Source organism: Protopterus annectens, chromosome 1.part0 (genome assembly GCF_019279795.1).
Source record: "Protopterus annectens isolate FY-2018-M chromosome 1.part0, PAN1.0, whole genome shotgun sequence".
NCBI lineage: Eukaryota > Metazoa > Chordata > Ceratodontiformes > Protopteridae > Protopterus > Protopterus annectens.
In genome coordinates, this window is record NC_056725.1 from 597,883,562 (window position 1) to 597,898,717 (window position 15,156).

At 40.8% G+C, this 15,156-nt stretch overlaps 1 protein-coding gene across 1 annotated transcript in view; it reads left to right on the top strand.

Annotated features, from left to right (window-relative positions):
* MRPL57 (mitochondrial ribosomal protein L57) overlaps nucleotides 1-15,156 on the top strand; it is a 119,844-nt gene that overhangs the window by 66,109 nt on the left and 38,579 nt on the right.

Sequence of the window (15,156 nt, forward strand, 5' to 3'; positions counted from 1 at the left end):
TTAACGACGGATGCCTCGGACTTGGCTTGGGGAGCACACTTCAATGGGAAATGGGTACAGAACGTGTGGCCTCCCAAACTACTACATTTGCATATCAACATGAAGGAGATGTTAGCAGTCCAATTTGCTTTGATGGCCTTCAAGGACCTACTTCAGCCGGGACAGGTGTTGATTCAAACAGACAACACAACAGTCATGTGGTACATCAACAAGTGGGGGGAACCCATTCCTACCCTCTTTGCAGGCAAGCAATGATTTTGTGGGAGACTGCTCTGAGTTTGCAAATCAATCTTCAAGCACGGTTTCTGCCAGGAGCACAGAACTCCCTAGCAGATGCATTGAGCAGACAAATTGTGGATCCCCACGAGTGGAAACTGGATCCTCAGGTTTTCAAACAATTGACTGTGGCTTGGGGAACTCCAGACATAGATCTGTTCGCTTCTCCACTGAATTTTCAACTACCAAAATTTTGCACAAAGATGTTCCACCCAGATGCTTGGAAAGTGGATGCTCTATCTTTCAGTTGGAACAACCTTCACATTTATGCTTTTCCTCCTCTGCCTCTTCTCCCCAAGGTACTCTTGAAAGTCAGGCGGGACAAGCCTTGCATGATTCTAATAGCACCAGATTGGCCACGTCAGCATTGGTATCCTGTGCTGAGGAGTTTAATCCAGGAGCCTCCTTGGCTTCTGCCACAGGTTCCTCATTTGTTGTCCCAGTCAAACAATCATTTTCTCAATGTTCAGGTGCAGTCCCTCCATCTGACAGCCTGGTGTATTCTGTGATGGAGCCGGCGGGGGTCTCAGCTTCCTCAACAGGTTTTAGATGTCATTTTGGAAGCCAGGCGGCCTAGCACTAGAAAAGTTTATGCTGATAAATGGAAGAGATTTTTTCTTTGGAGCACTGCAAAGGGTTTTGATGTTTCAGTGCCTACTTTGAGTTTTGCACTACAGTATCTTACTGAATTACTGGACAAGGGTTTGTCATTCTCTTCTATGAAGGTTCATGCTGCAGCCATTTCTGCTCACTATGATTGTGACCCTCCTTTATTTTCTCATCCTTTGTTCAAACAATTTCTTAGAGGGGCAAAGAATATAAGACCCCCACGTAGAGCTCCTACTCCTTCCTGGGATCTCAATTTTGTTTTGGAGAAACTTACTTTACCTCCTTTTGAACCTGCAGCTACGTCTGAACTGAAGTTTTTGTCTTGGAAGACTGCTTTTTTGTTGGCCATTACTTCTGCTAGGAGGGTATCTGAATTGCAGGCACTCATGGCAGTTGAACTCTTTTTGATATTTCATAAGGATAGAGTTTCTTTGCGAACTAACCCTACTTTTATGCCTAAAGTGATTTCTAATGTGGCCTTGAACCAGTCTATTCATTTGCCTACTTTTTATGCTGATCCCCAAAATAAAGGGGAAAAAGTCTTGCATTCTTTGGATATCCACAGGCAGTTACGTTACTATTTGAGCAGAACTAAGGAGTTCAGACAGACTCAACAGTTATTTGTTTCTTTTGCTTTGAGTTCACAAGGGAAAGCTGTTTCAAAGCAGACTATTTCAAAGTGGATTGGTCATTGTATTGCTTTTTGTTATTCACATCATGGGAATGATGTTCCTGCCGGGATCAGACCTCATTCTACTAGGGCTACTGCCACTTCTACTGCTTTTTTGAGGGGTGTAGCTACTAAGGATATTTTGGAGGCAGCTACTTGGAGTTCAGTACACACTTTTACTAAGCATTACCATCTCCCTCTTTATTCCAAGTCCAGGGCTGGGTTTGCCACTGCAGTTTTACAGGGCATGTTAGCAGCTCCTAATGCTTTTTAGTTTGCCAGCCTCCCTTTTCCTTTGCTTTGGGATTCTACCCACAGGTTATGACTGCAGCAATGTGAGACGAAGAACATAGTACAGTTTTGTACCTACCATAAATGTAGATGTTCGAGGCTCTACATTGCTGCAGTCCAATTATCCCTCCCTCCTTCCCCTCTATAGTTGGTATCTGGCTGTGTTTTTTATTAGGTTTATCCCTCTCTCCACACTGGTAGTTGTTGGGCCTTTACTTTTTTGGCTCTGGCCTTCTTTCACTCTTAGGCCTTCTGACATCTGGGGCAAGAAAGACTTGAGGATATGACGTCGGTCTTGCGCTTATGTACTACGACGTACTGACGTCAGCTCTAGGCGACAATGACCGACGCCAGCCCAGCTCTTTGGTATTCGGGCCGATCGAGGACAGCGGACTACCCACATGTTATGACTGCAGCAATGTAGATCCTCGAACATCTACATTTATGGTAGGTACAAAACTGTACTTTTTTTGCTCTGAACCCCCTTGCTGGGCGAGTCCCCCAGAGACGCTCTAGTCCATGCTTGGCCTCCTGGTCTTCTGTATGCTTACCCGCCAGTACCTCTCATCCCGAGGTTTCTGCAGAAAGCCTGTTGACTGGGGAACAAGGTGATCCTTATTGCCCCATTCTGGCCTCACCAGGTATGGTTTCCCTTCCTTTGTCTCACCTTCTGGCTCCACCTTAGATCCTAGATCCCATTCAGGATGATTTCACATCCATCAGGGGTGTCTCAAGTCTGGACAGCCTGAAGCTCATGGCTTGGCTGTTCCAGTTCCCATGATTGCTAGGACTCCTGGACTTTCCTCCTCAGTTAAGTCTATTTTGGTAGCTGCTCATAAGTCTTCAACCAGAAAGGTTCATCACAGCAAGTGGAAACGTTTTTCCTTTGGGCCTCTCAGAGAAGTTTAGACCCTTTCACAGCTCCTATTTCCATTATTTTTGATTTTCTAGCTGATATTTTGTAGCATGGAGCTAGTTCTTCTACTGTCAGTGTTCAGTTGGCTGCCATTTCTCATTTTCATTTGGGTGAGAATTCTGCATCCTTGGCATCTTCCAGACTGTGTAAAGCCTTTATCAAAGGCACCTTTTTGCTATGTCCCCAGGACTTTACTATGGTTTTCCAAGCTCTGGTTGCTCTGCCTTTTGAGCCTGCCACAACTGCAGATCTAAAATTTCTATCATGGAAAACAGCTTTTCTGGTTGCTATTACCTCTGCTCGAAGGCTTTTGGAATTACAGGCCTTGTCCATCAAACTTCCGTACGTGATTTTTCATAAAGATAAGAGTTTCCCTTCAAACCAACTCCTCTTTTCTTCATAAGGTGGCGTCACCAGTCAATATCAATCAGACTAAATTTGCCTGTGTTCTTTCCCAATTTTACCAACAGGATGGAATACAAGCTACACATGTTGGATGTTCATAGACCGTTGCGATTCTATTTACACAGGACAAACATTTTTCGTAAATCTGATCAATTGTTTGTTTCATTCTATAGACACTTTTTGGGCAAACCTATTTCCAAAGTTACTATAGCTAGATGGATTTCTTCATGCATCTTGCAGGTCTATAAGGACAAAGGGATGTCTCCTCCAGGTCAGGTAAAAGCTCATTCCACTAGGTCCATGGCTGCGGCTGCAGATTTCTGGTCTAGAGTGCCTTTCAATGACATTTGCTCTGCAGCTACTTGGTCCTCATCTCATACATTTATTTCTCATTACAAATTGGATTTGACTTCTAGAACAAGGGCATCCTTTGGCTCTGCAGTGCTCCAGAATATCCTTCCATGAGGGCCTCCCAAGAGTTTGGTAACTGGGGACTCTGTCCCACAGGTTGAAAATCAAATGAAGTAAACTACTTCATATAAAGAAGTTTATGTACTCACCATAACGTTCCATCTGAGTAGTTGTACTTCATTTGGTCTTCAACCATCCCTCCCTCCTTCCCCCGGACCTTGGCTCCGATTCAGCCTACGGGCTGCAGTATAGGTCACAAGTATGTTATCAGGTCGTGTTCTAAATATAAGTTCAGCAAACTTGATCTGGGGATGGAAGGCAGTGGAGGTGTATTATGGGTAAGGGGAGGAGTCTGGAGCTTGAAGCTGATGCTAGTAGTATTTGCCAGCTCGGATCTGATACAGATCCGTATCTCACAGGTTGAAGACAAATGAAGTACAACTGCTCAGATGGAATGTTATGGTGAGTACATAACTTTTTTCCAGCTGTTGTGTTACATGTACCCACTAATGCTGGACATGTTGATATTTTATACATTTTCTTGTCTCCTTCATTTGAACTTATGTCACCTATTACAAGACTTTTTATTTTATTGAAAACCCTTAAACAAAAACACACCCACAGAACACTCCCATAACATATTAATTTAAAACAAAATTACAGAAATTTCAAAGGGACCTGACAGATTACGATAAGGATAAACCATTTGGCCCTAAAAAAAGGTTAAGTATTTTGATGGGCAGCCCAGTGTGGGTTAACTTGGGAAGAAGAGACCTAAATCTGTTCTAGAGAGATCTAAGACAGATTATAGTTGCACGTCAGCTGAGGATTCGTCTGCTACTGAAATTGAACAAGTACTCAGGGGTTTTACAGGTCCTTGTACCTCAATAACTGAAGTCTTTAATGTACAAATATCTCCTCTGTTGTTCTGACTAATGTGGAATTACAACTACTCAGTAAAGGACTATCGTATGTTCCTGGTTTCTTTGTGAATGAAGATACTGTAGTTAATGATGTGTTGGCATTTTGCCGTCTGTTAAATTTAAAACTATTTTTGGTGGACAAGGTAAAAGTCTGATAAGTACAGATTTTTGGTTTCGAAAATCTACTTTCCAGCCTTCTATGGACAAATCTGTTTCTGTATTTTAGGAGTCTTGTCTTAAAGATTTGCATTTTAAACAATGTGATTCACGTATGTTAGGCTATAACTTATTAGAACAGGAACAACAGGCATTAATAAATTTGAAAAATAATTCAAATATTTTCATTACTTCAGCTGACAAAGGAGGAGCAGTGGTAGTCATGGACATGCAATACTATTTGAATGAGGCCTTTAGACCGTTATGATTCCAGATACTATGTCAATGCCACTTGATCCCACCATGCAGTTCAAAAAGGAAATGTATTCTTTTTTGGAACTTGCTGTAGAAGAGGGGATTATTGATGGGGCAACTAAGACAACTGGTGGTGGATGACCCTCAAAAGCAGATTTTTTTATCTGCTACCTAAAATTCATAAATGTTTGGAGAAACCACCAGAAAGATCTATAGTATCTGGCAGGGGCTCATTGATGGAACCCCTATCAGTATTTCTTGCACAGTATTTACAGCCTTTACTAAAGATGGTCTGTTCAAGATTAAAGGACACCACTCAGTTTCTCCAGATTTTGTCTGATTCATAGTTGGATGATGTGCACGTTAGATGTTACCGCTCTCTATACAAATATCCCCCATTGGGCTGGGTTGGAGGCCTTAAAATATCCGCTTAAGAAGGCGGACATCTATCCACCCGGTTTCAACACTTTGTTAATCTGTATGACTGAACATGTACTATTTTCAAGCAGGCTGCTTTTGGCAAACACAGGGAACTGCAATGGGGGCCTCTTGTGCCCCCATTTATACAGACCTTTTTATGGGATACCCTAGAAGAATATCTTATCTATGACCCATTACACAACATCTATTTAGGGGACATGGATATTTGGCGTAGGTACCTTGACGACTGCTGGTTGATTTGGCGGGGTGATGTTACATGTTTACTAGAGTTTATCCAATATCTAAATGAGAATAAATGAAGGATGGAGTTTACACATAACATGCATGATCAGGAGATCCATTTTTTTTTTTGATGTTTGTATAACATGTAATCCAGATCATACTCTTTCTACACAAGTGTTTTTTAAATACCCCCAATACAATAGTTTACTGGAGGCAACTAGTTTACATCCCCATCACATCATTAGAAATATACCCAAATCCCAGTTTTTGAGAGTGAGGAGAATCTGTTCAGATCAAGGTACCTACGAATATCATCAACAGGATCTCATAAAAAGGTTCCGTAACCGGGTATACAAACCAGGGTATGTTAGTACAGCTAGTAATTTGGCTCAGGAACAAGAGAGAGCCAAATTATTGGAATATCTGGTAAAGTCAGGTACAGAGGAGGAGGTGATTAGATTTGTGACAACATATGGCAGGAACATCAGTGTTATTAGGAATGTTATTAAGAATAATTGGAACATTCTTTTGGCTAATCAAGAGTTAGCTAAGATAATGACTCCAGAGTGTTTATTTTCATACTGTAGAGGCCATAATTTGGCCTCGTACTTCAGTCACTTCAAAACTAGGTATACTGGAACAGGTTTTGGTCAACAAATTACATCAACAGGGGACAAATTGATTGGGTCTTTTCCTTTATACGTTGGACAGATGTCCAGGCCACTCAGGATTAGAATGTCGGAACATCTTAGTGACATGAGAAATCCAGCATTTGACAAATGCCTTAAATAAACATGCCCTAAATCATAAAACAGCCAAATTTCATTTTACTATCATTGATAAAATATGGGGGGATAGATCCAGAAAAATGGGATGGCACAGTTTATTAAATAAGGAGAGGGCTTGGATTATTAAATTAGGGGGTTTGTTTTCCCCTGGCTTAAATGACCATCTTTGAATGTTTTTTTGTATGTAGATTGAGTATACCTCCTGTTATTATTCTCTGCCTTTAAATACTGGTTTATCTGCTTAATTGATTCATTTAGAATATTATTTAAGTATTCTTTGAATGTTAGTAGTGTATCACTGAAGAAGGCCTTGGGGCCAAAACTGGTCTGATTTTTTGTTTTTTGCCTTTGTGTGTTAAATATACAGTATTTATCTCACTCTTTGGTGCTGGCCTCATTTTGAGTTTTACATTGTTTTTTTTTTTTGGCCTTTGCACCTGCCTTACATGAGAGTACGCTGTGTGGGGAACTTTCCCAATTTTACCAACAGGATGGAATACAAGCTACACATGTTAGATGTTCATAGACTGTTATGATTCTATTTACACAGGACAAAAATTTTTCGTAAATCTGATCAATTGTTTGTTTCATTCTATAGACTCTCTTTGGTCAAACCTATTTCCAAAGTCACTATAGCTAGATGGATTTCTTCATGCATCCTGCAGGTCTATAAGGACAAAGGCAAGTCTCCTCCAGGTCCGGTAAAAGCTCAATCCATTAGGTTCATGGCTATAGCTGCAGCTTTCTGGTCTAGAGTGTCTTTGGATGACATTTGCTCTGCAGCTACTTGGTCCTCATCTCATACATTTATTTCTAATTACAAATTGGATTTGACTTCTAGAAGAAGAGCATCCTTTGGCTCTGTGGTGCTCCGGAATATCCTTCCATGAGGGCCTCCCAGGTGTTTGGTAGCTGGGGACTCTGTCCCACAGGTTGAAGACCAAATGAAGTAAACCACTTCAGATAAAGAAGTTATGTACTCACCATAACTTTCCATCTGAGTAGGTGTGCTTCATTTGTCTTCAACCGTCCCTCCCTCCTTCCCCCAGACCTTGGCGCAGGTTCAGCAGTATAGGTCACAAGTATGTTACCAGGTCGGGTTCTTAAATATAAGTTCAGCAAACTTGATCTGGGGATGGAAGGCAGTGGAGGTGTATTATGGGTAAGGGGAGGAGTCTGGAGCTCTGAGCTGATGCTAGTAGTATTTGCTGGCCTCTGATCCGTTACAGATCCGTATCCCACAGGTTGAAGACAAATGAAGCACAACTACTCAGATGGAACGTTATGGTGAGTACATAACTTCTTTTTTCCAGCTGCTGTTACATGTCCCCACTAATGCTGGACATGTTGATCTTTTATACATTTGTTTCTTGTCATCTTCATTTGAACTTATGTCACATATTACAAGACACTTTGTTTTATTGAAAATCCTCAAACAAACAAAAACACACCCACAGAACACTCCCATAACATATTAACTTAAAACAAACACACAAAACTATGTACATCTTCAAATAATGAAGTTTAACCCTCCTGAAGGAGCAAGTGTCCCAAATCGACAGCTGTACACGCAGGGAAAATCTAACCTAAAATTAAGGTTATTCATGCTAAGATACATAAACTAATTCCTATCTGTTCTTGTCATATCTTTATTCCTCTCCCAGATGTAAAAAACAGCTTGTATGTTTTCAGAAATTAACTTTTAGCCTTGAAAAAAATATTCTGGCTTTTATTGCAGACCAGTCAGTTTGTCTCCATAGAAACCTAGGAATAAAGTATACATTTGCCCTCAGCTACAAACTTCTTAAATTGAGCATGTATTTGCTAAAGGAAATTGTTCATTACATTCCGAGTTCTCTTATTTATTTGCTTACATAAAAATGTGTTAGGTTAAGCCAAAAACCTTAACCCAGACATTCACCTATGCATAAGTAAGAGAAAAAACATCAATTCTACATATATTGTATAGCCTATGCACTTTTACAACCTACCCCCACCTCAACCCAAAATTACATCATGTTAACTTAAACATGCTTTTGTCCAGCCTTTCTTTTCTTTTTAGTAAAACTACAAAATCAAAAAAAAAAAAACAACTTGCTTACTTTGGTATCTGTTATCACATGCAATAACTGAAGATGATTTACTATATAACATGCAATTTATATCATGAAGTGCTTCGTAAAAATACTGTTAAGCAGAAAAATTAATAATGTGATATTATAAAGCATCAGTCAGTTTGTAATAACCAGGAACTTCACACCACTATAAAAATAAATGAAAGCTGACTGTTATGCTACAGTACTCTCTTTTTAAAAAAATAGAATACTGCAACGTGTCATTCAGCATTCATTTGTTTTTGTATCGTTCACATTTTTGAAGTATGGCTTTGCGAGAAAAAGGGAAAATACTGAACTTATGTTGACTTTGTGAAACTTATGGGGGACAGAAATGTGTATACTCAACTTCATGTCAATAATGTTTGGAAGGACAAAACAGGGGAAAAAAGTAACTGTTGGGTTTTACTTAACAGTTACTAGCTAGTAACTGAGTTTATTCAGTCTGGAAGAGTGTCTGGTCCCTGTTTCTGTTTCTTTTTTTCACACTGGGAGATCAGAAATTTAAGCTGTTAATCTTTGCTCAACCATTTTAAGTCACCAGATTTTATTGTTGAAAATAATTCTACATTTTCTTCATTTCTAACTCCTGAAAATCATTTGGCTTTAAGAGAAACTGAAAAGGATTCATTTGTAATAGATGTACTCAATAGCTACCTTAACTGAAAGGAGTTGGTAATATGAAAATCTGCAGAGTTCAGCAAGAAACAACCAAAAGCTACTGTTGTGGATAAATATGGTAGCCAGTGTCATTCTGTTTTTCCTGTTGCTTATGGCAATTTGTGTAGAAGGAATAGGATACATTTGTTTAAAATGAAAACCTATATCTGATACAGGGAAGCTAGCCATCTGATCCAGTTTCCAGTCTTCAAAAAAGAGTGCTGAAGTTCTGCAGGTTCACACCAGTCTTCTGTGTAGTTCTTCCTCCCTCGGTTGATGTCCTGAAGAGTGCTGACAAGGTTGCATGGGAGAACCCAGACATAGTGACCTTAGTATTAGAGAAAGATGGCTGTCTTTTGATATCCCCACCACCACACCCACCCCTGTGGCTGGTGGGGCTAGTTTTCTATAGGCAGGCAATCACAAACCAGCCATTTTGTTTCTCTTTCTCTGCTGCACCCAGTTGTCAAGACAATGATTGACATGCCAGGTAATAGTGATGGATGTGATCATGCTGTTCCCAAACCTGTCTTTGGCACTGCAAGCTCTGAACTCTCATGCATATGATGTATTACATGAGAGATTTGGATGATGAAAAAGCTTTGGGCATTGGAAGAGTTGTTGTATGGGTCACTGAAGTAGAAGTTGAAGACTTAGGCTTTAACCTCTTCTAATATTGGCCACCTCCACGTTTTCTGCATTGCAGCAGATGGACCTTCTCAGGCACCAGGACTCAGTATTACTGTCTACTGTCCCTCCTATTGCCCAGCTAACAGGTTTCAGAGAGGGCATCAAGGAGACCTTTCTTGACCCTCTAATATCTGATCCTCTCTTGTGCATAGGTAAATACTAGGACATCTGTTAAACTGAATTAACAACAGGTTATAAAGACTAAGATGTTGTTCAACTGTATATTTGTATTTACTGAAAGGTTTATTGAAACAAGACGACCAAGCACTACCGTCAAGATTTTTACATTTTCTTTATAACGCACATTACTGTCGGATATACTGCACTTCTTCAGGTGACTCAAATTGCAAAATGTCTACCAAAGAGTTCTTTACAGACACTTTTATCTAATTTCAAACTGTCCTTGATGAAACATTATATTCCTGTATTGAAGCATTCTTTGTCTGTATCCTTGTCTCATCCAGAGAAAACCAGAGCCTCAGCAGGCTGAAATGTTCTTTCACTGATTGGATAGTCTGTAACTTTTTCTGCTGTTAGCCATTTCCCTTTAGCAGGTTTATTCACTTGAATATCTATATGCATTATGCATTCAGCTGTTTATGATGTTTCAACAAGCCACTGTTGTCAATGCCATTTGTTATAAAAACATTCAGAAGTATAATCCTTTGTTCCACAGCAGCACGTTTGGGTAAGCTAATCATACTTGTTTACTGCATAGGTTATAGGTGTTAACTAGGCTAACGACCACAAGGGCCTTTTCAAGCCTAGCCATACATCCCAAATCTCTGACAAGTTCTGATACCCTTGATAAGTGTAAGCACAGGCCCGAGAGATGAACCCTTTACAAGTTACCTGTGTCCATTAGAGACATAAGTGCCAAACCAGGGATTACTTTCCAGTTTCCCATCCAGTTGTCCAAGTTGCACTTGAATTGGGTTAAGGAGGAACTCTGCTTCATATGGATGGGGAGCTTGTTCCATACATGGGGTAGTCTCTGGAATACATACCTCTCTCTCCAGCAAGTCCTTTTCATATCACATGCAAGGTTTAAGTCTTTAGAATGGGTAATTCTGGTGCTTTTGGTTTTCTAGAGATGCAGGAGGTCCATCAGAGAGGGGTCTGACAGTGCCCTGTATGCCAGACATAGATTTCCCCTCAAAGGCCTGTAGGAGACTGAATATAGGGATAGGACCTTGAGGCAGTCTGCATTGGACATTTTACTTGCGCCCTGTATTTTTTAGGGAGGAACCTCTGTCGACCTTCCAGTTGTTTGGATATGCCTGGTTAGGTACATACCAAAGGGGGCATTGTACTCCATGATAGGTCTGATGAATGCCAAATACAGTGGAACAATGACTTCCTTGGATGCCATACCTTTGTTTATAAGTTGCGTAACATAGAATGACTTCCTCACCACTGTAGACATGATGGCCAAAGGCTAGATTACTATCTACGTGTGTCCCTAAGTCCATGACTACTGAGTCAAATCTAAGGGGTGTGCTTTCAATATGATGGTTACCAGGAATAGATGACTTCTCAAAGGATACCATTATGGATTTCTTGTCATTTAGTTTTAGTCCATGGTTCTGACACCAGTTGTTTGTCTGTCAGCCCCTGCTGGAGAACATTTGTGCCAGTGTGAGATTCTGTGACAACTCCTAATTTGCTATCCTCTGCAGATTTAGTCAGCCAGAGACCACTGACATTGGTCTTGACTTTTGAGAAATAAATACCAAAAAGGAGTGGTCCAAGGACTGATCCCTGAGGGATTCCACTACTGACTGGCCTCTTTGTAGAGGTGGACTCCCTAGTTCTAACTTCCTGGGTCCTGTCTGTGAGCCAGTTTACTATCTACTGGGTGACATACAGATTTGTACCTAACCTCTTGAGTTTGTCAATGTTGCCCTCATCCATTGCTTTGATGACCTTCTCAAAGAAGTCCACCAGGTTGAGTAGGCATGATCTGCCCTTGACGAAACCAAACTGGGTTGGGTCCAGTTTTTGGAGGTTTACTGTATCTCCGTTGATCATCACCATGATAATTCTTTCTTTCCATGGCTTTGCATACAAGATTATTGAGACTTATGAGTCTGTTTTCAGACTCTGTAGATGGCCCACCTTTGTGCAGAGGGGTGACCGTTGGCTTTCTCCATTCATGTGACACGACGCCTGTTTGGGGGCTACAGTTAAATAGTAATTCCACGATAGGTCATGTTTCATGTTTAGAAGGCATCTTGGGATATTGTCAGAGCCCAAGGATGCAGTGTTCTTGGTTTTGGAGAGAGGATTAGGGACTTGTTCCCTACTGATAGTAGGGGAAGTTATATTTGATGATATTTCCTGAGGGAAGGTTGATGGGAAGAGGGGGGTAAAGTTGGAGCTGAATTTATCAGCCAGGAGGTTTGTTATATCTTCTGGCTCAGTATAAGTGGCTCCATTTACAATGAGCTCTGCACCCAATTGTGTATTGCTTTTGAGGTTGTGGACATAGCTAAAGAATGCTTTGTAGTTGTTCTTGGCCTGGGAAGCTAAATTTACCTCCAATTTGGCTTTGATAGACTGTATTTGCCCTCTGAGTTGTTTAGTTTGAGAAGAGTGTTTTTATCCTGCTGGGTGCTGCACCTCTTAATTTTTGCCATGATTTTCTTCCTTCTGTTATACAGCCTATTAATTTTGTGATTCCACCAGAGTGGTTTATTTTTTGAGTTAGTTCTGTACTACCAGGTGGGTACAGCTGCCACTATTCAGCTATTAACATGCTTGTGCAGGATTTCTGTGAACAGTTCTGCATAGTCAGCAGAGTTCTCAGGGCTTATGGGTGTTTGAAATTTTGCTAGGTACTCACTTAATAGCAAAGTATAGCCTTAGAATAATTCCTGAATATTCCAGATTTAGCTGGGGTTTCAGATTTTATTTTTACTTCCAAGGAGAGCATTTTGTTGTCTAACCTTACCAGGGAAGGCATTAGAGTAGGAGGTGTGCAGCAGTTTCCCATATTAATGAGGACCAGATCTGGTATGGTTGTACCCCTGGTTGGTATATTGAATATCTGGTCCAGGGAGGTTGTGTTTACAAAATCCAGAAATCTTTGTGCATATACATTTGGTGTCGTATAGGATTCCCAGTTAATAGTGTGATGATTAAAATCATCCTTGAATATGGTATTGGGTAGGATGGTTAGTGTTTCTACTAAGTTTAAATAACATGGTATGTGTTTCCTGGGTCATAGAGGGGGACCTATAGCTTGCAAGGAAGTGGTACTGGATTTTACCTATGGTGATTTTGAACATGGAGCAGCTCAAGTGCATTGTCCTGTTTGACCAGCCTTGAAGTGTATTTATTTTTGATGTAAATAGAGACACCTGCACCTTTTGTCCATGCCTGTGAAGTAGGTGGCCTAAATGTGTGGAAGCCATTCTAACCTTGCACTGTTGGCATGCTCTCTGTGGCTTTAAACCTTGTCTCGGTAACCGCTCAGATTATTAGCATTCTCTAGGGTAAAGTCAGCTTCTAGGGAGTGGAGTTTTTTGTTTAGTCTCCTAGCATTGAGCAGTAATACCTTTAGATTTTCTTGGTTTTCATTTGTTATGTCAGAAGTGCTTTCAGTTTGGCATTGCCTAAAAAAAGGCACTATGGGGAAAGACAAATTTTTAGCCAATATTCAAAAACCTGGAGAGGAGAGGTGCAGACCATCCCTGGCAAAGCTGTGTGATCTGTCAACCATCTCCTTCCATGTTGACAAATACTGCACCCCCTTAGAATGACACCAGAAATTAAGCCACTTATTAAAGTCAATCATCTTTTGTTTTGTATTGTGGCATCCTTGGGGAAGGTAAAATGCTGCTCAATGCTAGGCTCATACCAGCCTGAGGCACGTATTCCGAGAGCTCCGTGATGTCTGTCTTTATATAGTCTAGAGAGGTACATCTCAGGTCATTTACTCCGACTTGGACTATGAGTCATATTGGTAATTGTGGTCCAATGACCTGAGTGCATGTGTAATGTAGCATATCCTAGCCCCTGATAAGCAACTGACCGTAACTTTCTCTTTACTCGGCCTGGTGAGAGGGACATCAGTGTATCTCATGATGGCTTCTCCAATGACTAGAATGTTGGATTGTGTGGTGGCTTGCGTTATGGGCTTAGAGGTAGAGGCTCCATGAAATGCAAGTGCCTCAGCATATGTGGGTCAATATGTCTGCTTTGAATTGTGCATGATGGGTGTAGCGTATGTACTACTGACAACCTTATTGACATTAGAACTTTTATGTGACACTTTGCCTCCAGTGACATTGTGTAAATACATCACGCATACCATATCAGTTTGTTTGAGAATTAACTGGTTGTCAGTAAACATGAGGCAATTTCTACATTGCCTCAGGATGGTCATATTCACCAAGCCAGTAACTGCGACAGTAGGAAAGTTCATATCCATGGCAACAGACCCTTTTTTTATTGGACAGTTGGAGTAAGAATATCAATCACTGTCAGGACTATGTGGACAGTGCTTGTCACTGCAAACTAGTTGTCCTGTGTGCAACTAGGTATAGGAGAAATTTCAAATTGTGCTTTTACAGGAAGTATGTCACTCAAGATTTCTGAGTCTGTACGGAGTACTGCCAAACACTTGAGGCGAAGCTAATACATAGACCCCAAAATTTAAGGGTGAAGTATTTGGGCAGATATTCTGAAGTTGGAAACAAATCAAGCAGTACTTACTGAAAACAAAGAATTAGCTTGTCAAGAATGATGAAAAGCGGGGAGTCACATGAATGGCTACTACTAATGTTGGTCTCACCACATCTTCACTCTGTTGGGATACAATGCTCTTTTGCTACTTCTCTCACTAGAAGCAAAATGTTAGCACCATTCCCAAGAAGAGAAGCGGGCCGCAACCTGTTTGTTGAAATAGTCTTGTCCCAGATGATGCAAGGGTCTGTAGGCTTGTAGCCTTTTTCGGTAGTTGCCTTGAATAGCAACCAGACCAATCAGGAATGTTAAGCACAGACACTCGCTCTCCAGCCAGAAACGGTCAGGAATCAATGCACTCTGGGCATCCGCTCACCAGGATCAGAATATAAGCAAATATTCCAAGCTGTCACCTGTAGAGCAGTTATTAGGCTTTCTGGTGATCAGTAGTCTCCAGGAAATAATGTCCATGTACTCCTCCTCTCACCAGGAGAAAACAGAAGCAGTAATCTTAAGATGACTGCTGAGAGGCAGAATGTGGGCTCTGCAGTAACTGGTGGTCTTGCAATAGATGTTTAAAGGTAAGATGAAAAAAATGGTTTATCCTAAACACTGCAGACTACACTAAACAAGATAGATT